Source organism: Bufo bufo, chromosome 1, assembly GCF_905171765.1.
Source record: "Bufo bufo chromosome 1, aBufBuf1.1, whole genome shotgun sequence".
NCBI classification, from domain to species: domain Eukaryota; kingdom Metazoa; phylum Chordata; class Amphibia; order Anura; family Bufonidae; genus Bufo; species Bufo bufo.
In genome coordinates, this window is record NC_053389.1 from 517,591,499 (window position 1) to 517,604,447 (window position 12,949).

Genomic DNA, 12,949 nt, shown 5'->3' on the forward strand with positions numbered 1-12,949 from the left:
CATTCATTTTGTATCATTTCTCAAATGTGTATGTATTTCCTCACTGACTTCACCGACGGTCTATTGATCCCTGCATAGTGTTAGCAGGCAGCTGCTGATAGAAGCATTCTTATCATGCAGAGGGTACAGCCACATATTCAGGTTTCCTGATACATTTAGTGTTGACAGAAGATAATTGAGACCATGTTATGTATACGCTAGTTTCTCAACATTTGAATATTCTGAGGAGCATTGTGGCATATAGGGCATACAGGTCCAATCTGTGGTTCTACAGGACTAGCTCTGAGCTATATTGCTTGTGATGTGCACAATTCACAATTAATTACTCATGTGCTGTAAATAGCTTCAGCAAGGCAGCTAGAATAATATACAGCATGATCTTCTGAAGCTCCTCAAAGGAGAGGATTCAAGTTCTACTTTAAAGGGGCTATGCCAAGCTAGAGATGCATCCCCTATCCTCAGGACAGAGGATAAGTATCTGATCAGTAATGATCTGATCTGTCCACTAGCTGCCCAACTAACCACAAGAACAGGATCATGTCTGCTGTAACTCATTCCCAGTAGTTGGACCCACTGATCAAATACTTATGCACTATCCTGTGGGAGATAGTTTTCTTTCTTTGCACAAGCCCTTTAACTCATTAAAGGGGCTGGTCCATCTCATACATTGGGAACATATAGCTAGGATATGCCCCAACATCTGATAGGTGCGTGTGCCATCTCTAGAACAGAGCCCACAAAGTAAAGGAGAGCAGATCGCACATGCGTAGCCACCTACAGTGGATATACAAAGTCTACATATCCCTGTTAAAATGTCAGGTTTCTGTGCTGTAAAAAATGAGACAAAGATAAATCATTTCAGAACTTTTTCCACCTTTAATGTGACCTATAAACTGTATCACTCAATTGAAAAACAAACTGAAATCTTTTAGGTGGAGAGAAGAAAACAAAAAAATAAAAAATAATGTGGTTGCATAAGTGTGCACACCCTCTTATAACTGGGGATGTAGCTGTGTTCAGAATTAAGCAATCACATTCAAAATCATGTTAGGCTACTTTCACACTAGCGTTCGGAGCGGATACGTCTGATGTTTCATCAGACGGATCCGCTCCGATAATGCAGACGTTTGCATCCGTTCAGAACGGATCCGTCTGCATTATTACTTAGAAAATTTTCTAAGTCTGAAAGTAGCCTGAGCCTGTGGACGGATCCGCTCGCCTCCGCACGGCCAGGCGGACACCCGAACGCTGCAAGCAGCGTTCAGGTGTCCGCTCACTGAGCGGAGCGGAGGCTGAACGCTGGCAGTCGGATGCATTCTCAGTGGATCCGCCTCCACTGAGAATGCATTGGGGCCAGACGGATGCGTTCGGGGCCGCTCGTGAGCCCCTTCAAATGGTGCACACGAGCGGACACCCGAACGCTAGTGTGAAAGTAGCCTTAAATAGGAGTCAGCATACACTTGCCATCATTTAAAGTGCCTCTGATTAACCCCAAATAAAGTTCAGCTGCTCTAGTTGGTCTTTCCTGAAATTTTCTTAGTCGCATCCCACAGAAAAAGCCATAGTCCACAGAGAGCTTCCGAAGCATCAGAGGATCTCATTGTTAAAAGGTATCAGTCAGGAGAAGGGTACAAAAGAATTTCCAAGGCATTAGATATACCATGGAACACAGTGAAGACAGTCATCATCAAGTGGAGAAAATATGGCACAACAGTGACATTACCAAGAACTGGACGTCCCTCCAAAATTGATGAAAAGACGAGAAGAAAACTGGTCTGGGAGGCTACCAAGAGGCCTACAGCAACATTAAAGGAGCTGCAGGAATATCTGGCAAGTACTGGCTGTGTGGTAATTGTGACAACAATCTCCCATATTCTTCATATGTCTGGGCTATGGGGTAGAGTGGCAAGACGAAAGCCTTTTCTTACGAAGAAAAACATCCAAGCCAGGCTACATTTTGCAAAAACATATCTGAAGTCTCCCAAAAGCATGTGGGAAAAGGTGTTATGGTCTGATTAAACCAAGTTTGAACTTTTTGCCCATAATTCTAAAAGATATGTTTGGTGCAAAAACAACACTGCCCATCACCAAAAGAACACCATACCCACAGTGAAGCATGGTGGTGGCAGCATCAAGCTTTGGGGCTGTTTTTCTTCAGCTGGAACTGGGGCCTTAGTTAAGCTAGAGGGAATTATGAACTGTTCCAAATACCAGTCAATATTGGCACAAAACCTTCAGGCTTCTGCTAGAAAGCTGAACATGAAGAGGAACTTCATCTTTCAGCATGACAATGACCCAAAGCATACATCCAAATCAACAAAGGAATGGCTTTACCAGCAGAAGATTCAAGTTTTGGAATGGGGGTTGATCTGAAGAGGGCTGTGCACAGGAGATGCCCTCGCAATCTGACAGATTTGGAGTGTTTTTGCAAAAGAAAAGTGGGCAAATCTTGCCAAGTCAAAATGTGCCATGCTGATAGACTCATACCCAAAAAGACTGAGTGCTGTAATAAAATCAAAAGGTGCTTCAACAAAGTATTAGTTTAAAGGGAACCTGTCACCAGTTTTATGGTGTCCTAACTAAGGGCAACATAAATAAGTGACTGATTCTCTTAGCACAATGCTGGGTCACTTTCTTTAATTGACCCAGTCAATCTGCCAACCTCTTGTATTGAAAAGCTCCAGCTGATAATGATGAGTCATGAATATTCATGAGCTCCTGACTCTCCCCGCCCACCTGCTGCTGAATGACAGTTATTTTCCATATGAATCAGCAGCAGGTGGGCAGGGGAGTGGCTATAGCTCTGAATTAAATATACGCTGGACTCAATGACATCACGCCGGACTCAAATCAGCTCATTAGCATGCGGCATCTTTGTGTGTATATTATGAGGTAACCATCTGTCACACCAGTAAGTGAATACATCTAAGGCACTTTTTAGTAGTTAATGATTGTATATAATTAGTTAGATTATAATCAAATATCCACATGACAGGTTCCCTTTAAGGATGTGCACACTTTATTTTTATATTTTTTCTTCGCTCTACCTAAAAGATTTCAGTTTGTTTTTCAATTGAGTTGTACAGTCTATAGGTCAAATTAAAGGTGGAAAAAGTTCTGAAATTATTTATCTTTGTCTCATTTTTTTACATCACAGAAACCTAACATTTTACCAGGGGTGTGTAGACTTTTTATATCCACTGTACATTCATTTTTAGGGGGGAAGGGGTGTAGAAAATAGCCTAGCAGCATGCCCTACTATTTTTCGAAGTACCCCCGCTCCATTCACTTCTATGGGGCTGACAGAAATAGCTGAGCCAGTGCTCTGCTATTTTCAGCAGTCCCATACAAATGAATGGAGGGTGACCACACATGGGCGGTCCACTCTCCTTCACTTTGTGGGCTCCGTTCTAGAGATAGGTGCAGGTCCCAGAGGTAGGGCCACACCTATCATACATTGGGGGCATATCCTTGCGATATGCCCCCAATGTATGAGGTGGGCCAACCCCTTTAAGGAACTGACCAGTTTTTGGTGGTGCATGTTGGTCTTTTCCTTTCTACCCTCCAAAAGCCATATATTTATATTTTGTTAATTTACTTTCCATATCTTGTATTGGAAAAAGAAAATTTGTTGTGGGGTGAAATTGAAAACAAATTCTGCCAAGGAGTTTTAGGTTTTCATATTACAGTGTTCACTTATAAAAATGACCTGACATCCTTAGTCAGTGGGTCGGTATGATTACGGTGATACCAAATTTGTATGTTGTTTATTGTGTTTTACTTCTTTAAAAAAAAAAAAAAAAAACTTAGAAAGAAAATAACAATGTTCTTTGCATAGCCATCTAACACTAATAACTTTTTTATACCTCAGTCTACTGAGCTGTATTAAGGCTTGATTTTTGCAAGGTTAACTGTAGTTTTTATTGGTACCATTTTGCAGTACTTACTAATTTTTTATAAATTTTTATTTTATTTTCTTCTCCATTGCGGCGTTCACCATGCAGGAAAAATATTTTGATATTTTAATAGTTTGGACAACTTTGGACAAAGCAATGCCTATTATGTTTATACTTTATTGTTTATTTTAATATGTAAAATTTAACAATGGGAGTGATTTGATTTTTTTTTATATTTTTGTGTTTTTTATATTTTTACACTGCAAATATTACCCCCTAATCTTCTGATCGCTTGTCCCATAGACTGCAATAAAATACTATTGCAGTCTATGGCAGTCTGACAGGCTGCCTGAGAAACTGTTCCTTAGACGCAACTTTTTAGGCAGTTAGCCATGACATGCCTGGGATCATTCACAAGGCCTCAGTTTGCAATGGAAACTTATTGTATAGTGCCCTGGAGCAGGGAGTACTTTGACATTTGGACATTTGCCTATTTCCCCTATGCAAAGTTAAAACTTCTTACTTTATTTCAGCTAAAAGTGTTAACTTGCACTGTTTAATTCTGTGTAACTGCATTTTATATATATTATGTGATATATATCCTGTTCATTATCACTGTATTTACATGGTTCTGTGGAAAGGGTTAATGAATACTGAGAGACTGTTAGGACTTTGAGAGGCTGGTAATTTTCCACAGAGGCCATAGGGTTTGAAGAAGACCATGTTTTAGAGGGAAAACCCCAGACTTGTTTACCACCATGTTTTGGAGGGAAAAATCCAGACATGTTTACCACCAAAATCAGACAGCCTGACCTTTTAAATGTCTGGTTTTAGCTCTGTTGTTATGTCTGGAAACTTGTTTTTGTCTGGAAAACCTGCTGTGTTATTGCCATTAAGTATCATTAAAGCTCTGATGTAAGTCTATACCAGACGGGAGCTGAAACAATGAATCTGTTTGTGCTGAGTTTCTCCACTCCACCCCTCCCACTAGAAGGTTCCAGTCTAGCAAAAACTATATATAAGGAGAGTAGCCAGAGCCACTAGTGTGCTGCAGTTAGGGAACAGTGCTTGGAAGAGGAGACCCTGCCAGACTACTGAGTGACCAGAAGAAGGCGCTGAGACAGGGATATGCTGCCACAGACCATGGATCACCAGCCTTGGACTAGGGTACCAGCCTTCTGCATGATTGTGCATTAAGAGGTTAAAGGCTCTGGGCACCTTTTATCAATTTTTTTTGCATTGCATCAGTTATGTAATACAAATATATTTCTCTCTCTTTTTAATAAAAAAAGTTTTCTATATTTTTCGCTTCTGCAGCTTGCCCTACTGAGCAATATGCAACTATTGAGCAATATGTCATTCAGTGACAAATCAGACAAGCTTTCAGAATTCAGCAAATGATTGTTCAAGAGAGGAGAGAGGGGAAAAGATTCAGAATTCGACCTTTTCCCAGACCATCAAAAGAATATCAGTCATCCTGTGAATTCTGAAAAGTAATGCAACATTATCTGAGGAGAGCGCTTCCATTTTCATAAGAAAATAAATATAAAAACCCGTTGTATCAGTGATGGGACACTGATGTCAATCTAGTGGTGAGGATAGTAAGGAGATGGAGCACCGCACACTATAGTTGCTGGTGCCCGCAAGGACTAAGTAGTCGTAGTCAATAATAAGTAAATTGCGGCACACAGATTGTTTGCTTGCAATTTTGGAAATTTATTATCGCATTAGTGTGGTTGGGTGGTGCTGGGCTGGATGCAGCCCAGCGCCACCCAACCACACTAACCAGATAATTAGACCGCTGAAGAAGGTCCGCTTGGACTGAAATTTCTGGTCATCTCCATTATCCAAAGTGGTTGTCTAACTGAACCTACTATGTAACTCGATCATGATTTTTGTATGATATTGCAGGAATAAATTACCAAAATTGCAAGCAAACATTCTGTGTGCCACAATTTACTTATTCTAGTGGTGAGGATGGCAGCATGGGCTGCTCCAAGAAAGTGTTTCAAGACTCTTATCAGAACAGAGGAGAGAGAGCCTGGTAATATAGACCACTTTTAGTGGAACGTTAAGTGGATCTTTGATTTGGGCAGAAATCAGTTTAGAGGATCATTCAGGAGAGGAGAGAGAGGGGCTGTAGAAGGAGCTGTCAGACAGACATTATGCTGGATTTATCACTGAACAGCTTTCTGTATTTGCTGTGCACCGTAAAACAGAACTTGCAGAAACCAAACAGTGCATTTTTTTAAAATAAAACTCTGTTGTAAAAAAATGTGTTTAATTCAAAATACATGTAAACTGGTAATATGAAAAAAAAAAAGACTCTAAAGGTATTCATAGCTTTTAAATACAAATTCTGAAAAGTCTTAAATGACATCTAACTATTTCAGCAACCAGGACTAAAGGAGCTGGTAACGTATAAAGTACAATGAAGTTCTTTATTGCAATATGAATGACCATGCCAGATCACCACAAGAAATAGGATGTTGTCACCCATAGGTCATGTTACAGTAAATACTGTAGTACATGCATACTGCTACAATTCTCCAGCCTAGTTCGGTGTATAATGATGGATATTATCAACTTCCTTTACAGCTCTGGTAAAACTGAATATAGTTATATATTAACAAAATGAAGTAATACAAGTTACCCTGTAACCTATAAAGCCATTAGCGTTGTGTTAACTACTACATATCAGACTGCAGGCCGTGAATTGCAGAACATTGTTACCTTGGGTGTATTATTTATTAGTATTAGAGTAGTATTTCCTACACTCCTATTCAGGTTGCTTCACACAGTGGGGCAGATTTGCTTTGCCTTGATGCATTTTGCACCATGATGTGGGGCATCTGCTGGAGTACTATGAGGACCATGGGGGACACTATGGGGCCATCTACCATGGGAGGGGGGAGCACTATGGAGCTATCTACTGGGGGCACTATGGGGGCATTTTGGGGGGAGAGCACTATGGGGCCATCTACTGGGGGCACTATGGGGACATTGGGGGTGAGCACTATGGGGGAATCTACTGGGGGCACTATGGTGACATTGGGGGTGGGGAGAGCACTATGGGTCATCTACTAGGGTCAGTATGGTGACATTGGCAGTTGTTATAGCACTATGGGGCCATCTACTGGGGGCACTATGTGGACATTGTGGGGGGAGAGCACTACTGGGGGTACTATGGGGGAGAGCACTATGGGGCATTATGGTGACATTGGGGGTGTGGATAGCACTATGGGGGTATCTACTGATGGCACTATGTAAACATCTACTGGTGGCACTATGGGAACATTGTGGGGGAGGGCACTGTGGTGGTATCTACTAGTGGCACTATGGCGACATTGTGGGGGGAGAACTATGGGGCATCTACTGAGGGCACTATGGTGACATTGGGGGTGGTGAGAGCACTATGGAGGCATCTACTAGGGGCACTATGGTGACATTGGGAGTGGGAAGAGCACTATGGGGGTATCTACTGGGGGCACTATGGGGACATTGTGAGGGAGAGCATTATGGGCGCATCTACTGGTGGCACTATGGGGACATTGTGGGGGGATAGCACTATGAGGGCATCTACTGGGGGCACTGAATAGGGGCTGGCACACATAAGGGAGGGAGCATGTTCTCAGACTGGCATGCATTATGGGGGGACACTATGGGGATATCGACTCTACTAGGCCCACTAAGAGGGAACATTTTTTGTACTGGCACACATTATAAGGGGGCATTTTTTGCACTAGCATGCATTATAAGGGGGTATTTTTTGTGCTGAGTTCATTATAAAGAGAATTATTACTACTGGGAAACCACTCTCCACTGCTCTGACAGGATTGGATAGCATTATGTGAGTGTACTACAACAGATTCCAGGACTCTCAAGGTCACATAGCATTATAATGGTGTGCGATCCTGTCAGAGGAGCGGACAGGGCCGGCCTTTGGGGTGTGCGAGCTGTGCGGCCGCACAGGGCGCCATAGCAACAGGGGCGCAGGGCGGCCGACAGCTCGCAATGTAATATGCGGCAGGCAAAGCGGCACTTGTGTTCTCCCTCGGGGCGGGGCAGGCACTGACATAAGCCAGGGCTGGAGATGATAGTTCTCTGCCCCGCCGCCGATGTTCTATTCAGCAGCGCAGTGGAGAGGGAGTCTCTCCCTCCCCCCTGTGCTGCTGCTGCCCCCGCCACTGCCAATAAGAAGAGAGACGGGAGGAGGAGGGGAGGGGCTGTGGCCAGTGCGCCACCAATGAAGATAACTGACCTGTAATACAAATACAGGAGGCGGGTGCCGGAATCAAATAGCCGGCACCCGACCTCTATGACAGGGAGCTGCGATCTGCGGCAGTTGAGTTAACCCTTCAGGTGCGGTACCTGAGGGGTTAACTGTCGCTGATCGCAGCTCCCTGTCACAAAGGTCGGGTGCCGGCTATTTGATTCCGGCACCCGCCTCCTGTATTTGTATAAGAAACGTTGGTGGCACAGTGCGCCCCCCCCCCCCCCAACACCCCAGTATAAGAAACATTGGTGGCTCAGTGGGAAGTGCCAATGAGGGTTAAAAAATAATTAAAAAAATTAACTCACCTCCTCCAGTTGATCGCGTAGCTGCCGGTCTCATGTTCTTTCTTCAGGACCTGTGGTGACTTCACTGAGCTCATCACATGGTCCATTACCATGGTGATGGATCATGTGATGGATCATGTGATGAGCACAGTGATGTCACCACAGGTCCTGAAGAAAGAACAGGAGACGATCAATTGGAGGAGGTGAGTTAATTTTTTATTTTTTTTTTAACCCTCATTGGCACTGCCCACTGCGCCACCAATGTTTATTATATTGAGGGGGGGCGCACTGCACCACCAATGTTTATTATATTGCGCCACCAATGTTTATTATATTGGGGGGGGGGGCGCACTGCGCCACCAATGTTTATTATATTGCGCCACCAATGTTTATTATATTGGGGAGGCGCACTGCGCCACTAATGTTTATTATACTGGGGTGTTGGGGGGGCGCACTGCACCACCAATGTTTATTATACTGGGGGGGGCGCACTGTGCCAATGTTTATTATATTGGGGGGGCGCACTGTGCCAATGTTTATTATATTGGGGGGGCGCACTGCCCCACCAATGTTTATTATACTGGGGGGGCGCACTGTGCCAATGTTTATTATATTGGGGGGGGCGCACTGCCCCACCAATGTTTATTATACTGGGGGGGCGCACTGTGCCAATGTTTATTATATTGGGGGGGTGCACTGCCCCACCAATGTTTATTATACTGGGGGGGGCGCACTGTGCCAATGTTTATTATATTGGGGGGGCGCACTGTGCCAATGTTTATTATATTGGGGGGGGCGCACTGCCCCACCAATGTTTATTATACTGGGGTGTTGGGGGGGCGCACTGCGCCACCAATGTTTATTATACTGGGGGGGCGCACTGTGCCAATGTTTATTATATTGGGGGGGCGCACTGTGCCAATGTTTATTATATTGGGGGGGGCGCAGTGCGCCACCAATGTTTATTATACTGGGGTGTTGGGGGGGCGCAGTGCGCCACCAATGTTTATTATACTGGGGGGGCGCACTGTGCCAATGTTTATTATATTGGGGGGGCGCACTGTGCCAATGTTTATTATATTGGGGGGGCGCAGTGCGCCACCAATGTTTATTATACTGGGGTGTTGGGGGGGCGTACTGCACCACCAATGTTTATTATATAAAAGCACTGGCCCGCACGTAATTTTTCCCTTCCCTAACCGCTGGTGAGGCTCCCGGTGCATGCGCAGTGTCGGCCGGTGTCCAGCTGAGAACATCCATCCGATCACAGCGCCTGCGCACTGGCCCATAGTTTTTCCCTACCCTAACCACCGGCGAGGCTCCTGGCGCATGCGCACTCTGCTGTGAAATTTCCCTAACCTGTCGTTGTGCGCCTGCGCGGCGCTGCACACCTCCTCACGTCATGTCCGGTGCGACCGGAAGTGACGAGGGTAGGGAAATCTCACGAAGTAGGGAAGTATAACATTACACGGGCCTTTGGGGTGTGCGGGCTGGTAAACTACTTGGTTGGATAGTCAGCCAGCCTATGCCATGATGCCAGCAACAAGCAGTGTTTTTTTTTTTGGGGGGGGGGGGGCGCCACAGGGTTAGCTCGCACAGGGCGCCTGAACACCTAAGGCCGGCCCTGGGAGCGGAGGCCAGAACGGGACCTCACACTGACACGCTGTGAGTTTATCGCATTCAACTCACTTGTGTGTGTCTGGCCTAACAGTTGGGCTGGAGGAAAAGGGTTAGGTTGAAAATTTGGCAAGGGGGGGCAGTTTCAATTTTTACCTCAGGCAGCAGAAAGGCTAGGTGCGCCCCTGCCCGTTGTCACAAAATACTGAGGGAATTGGGGCCCAAGCTGAACTCTTGCACCAGGGCTCTAAGCCTTTAGGTATGGGCCTCAAGAATAATTTTCACTGGTGGGCCCAAGCAACCCCAGTCCGACCCTGCGTGCATGCTTTGCATCACATTTATCAACTGTTTTGCACACTTTTCTACGTTTTCTGTGCCTCACCTGACAAGGTGCTGCGGCTTCACTGGAAAGCAGCATGGTTTCTCTGGAAAAAGCGTCACCTAAATGCACCTCCGTGCATCAAAAATGTGCCAAATTTTATTGCATTTTTGGAGCAAAACGACATCAATTTACAGGTGGCGTGAACTTAGACAAGCAGTATATTTGGCACACGGACAAATTTTTTGATGCACAGAATTTTTTTTACTGCATGGACCGAAATCTAGCGGAAATCTGGCACAGGATTTACGCTACTTCAGATTTATAAAGGTATAGTAAATTTGTCTAACATTAAGACTGTGATTCATATTCGAAGACGGTGCAAAGTGTGACATTATTAGTAAATCTGCCCCGCTATTCTACGGTAAAATGCCACTACAGGTTTGATGCAATTTTTTTTTTAACCAAAGCTAGATGTTTAGTCCTTCCTTTATGATTAGCATTCCTTTTGAATACCCTTCAGGATTTGGTTCAAAAACTGCAGCGTCAAAAACAACAAAAAGGCTGTGTGTGAAATGACCCTAAAATGAGGTGTGCCCATGGAGGGGGAGCATTGTGGCCTACTGCCCACCACCACCCTGCAGAGCACTGCCCAGGCTAGAATATTTCTGTAACTCTCCTGTTTGTGAGCAGTGAGGCTCCAGTCACCCTGATGTCACTTCTTCAGAACTTCAGCCCTCTGTGCCCGTGTGGAGGAGGGCAGTGCTGAGATGAGGCTAAATTTGGTTTATTCGGCCAGTTTCTTATTCGAGGTTGAAGTTGGTTTCTTATTCGTCAGTTTCTTATTCACATCATTTATATTTTTGGTTTTTTTAAAGGATTTTGAGGAGACCTTGTCAACAGTAACAGAAAAAGATGCAGCAAGCGTGCTTAATGTACATCAGTTGAAAGCTCAGATAAAATACAAAAGATAGGCACAAAATGGGCATTGAAGTGGGTACAAAAAAGTGTGATCTAAAGAATTACATAAATTCCGGACCATGATCTCGCACTGCAAAAACACAGAGAGGGATGCCCTGCATCAGATATAGTGGCACCCAGCCTGGCCCGAACAGGTTCTGGGCATGAAAACCGGCATCAAAGTGGGCAGACGGACACTTTTCACTGACTTGAATAAGTAACTGATGTTTTTCAGGGGTTAAATAAATTCGGGCTAGTGATGTCGCACTGAAAACATACAGAGGGTGATGCCCTAAATCATATACAGTGGAGTTCAGTCTGGCCCAATCAGGTTCTGGGCATGAAAACTGGCATCAAAGTGGGCAGATGAACACTTTTCACTGGTTTGAATAAGTAACTGATGTTTTTAAGGGGCTAAATGAATTTGAGCCAGTGATCTTGCACTGCCAACACACAGAGGGTGATGCCCTGCATCAGATACAGTGGCCCAAACATGTTCTGGGCATGAAAACTGGCATCAAAGTGGGCAGGCCAGTTTTCATGCCCAGAACCGGTTCGGGCCAGGCTGACCTCACTGTTTCTGATGCAGGGCAACACCCTCTGTGTGTTGGCAGTGCAACATCACTGGTCCGAAATCATTTAACCCCTTAAAAACCTCAGTTACTTAATCAAATCAGTGAAAAGTGTCCGTCTGCCAACTTTGATGCCAGTTTTCATGCCCAGAACCTGCTCGTGCCAGGCTGAACTCCACTGTATCTGATGTGGGACATCACCCACTGTATTTTGTCAGTGCGACATCACTGGCCCGAATTCATTTAACCCCTTAAAAACATCAGTTACTTATTCAAATCAGTGAAAAGTGCCTGTCTGCCCACTTTGATGCCAGTTTTTTATGCCCAGAACCTGTTCGTGCCAGGCTGAGCTCCACTGTATCTGATGAGGGACATCACCCACTGATTGTTGGCAGTGCGACATCACTGGCCCGAATTCATTTAACCCCTTAAAAACACCAGTTACTTATTCAATTCTGTGAAAAGTGCCTGTTTGCCCACTTTGATGCCAGTTTTCATGCCCAGAAACTGTTCGGGCCAGCTTTTAGTCCATTGTACCTGATGAGGGACATCACCCACTGTATGTTGACAGTGCAATATCACTGGCCCGAATTCATTTAACCCCTAAAACATCAGTTACTTATTCAAATCAGTGAAAAGTGCCTGTCTGCCCACTTTGATGCCAGTTTTCATGCCCAGAACCTGTTTGGGCCAGGCTGAAGTCCACTGTATCTGATGCGGGACATCACACACTGTATGTTGGCAGTGCAAGATCACTGGCCCAAATTCATTTAACCTCTTAAAAACATCAGTTACTTATTCAAATCAGTGAAAAATGGCCGTCTGCCCACTTTGATGCCAGTTTTCATGCCCAGAACCTGTTCGTGCCAGGCTGAGCTCTACTGTATCTGATGCGGGACATCACCCACTGAATGTTGGCAGTGCAAGATCACTGGCCCGAATTCATTTAACCTCTTAAAAACATCAGTTACTTATTCAAATCAGTGAAAAATAGCCGTCTGCCCACTTTGATGCCAGTTTTCATG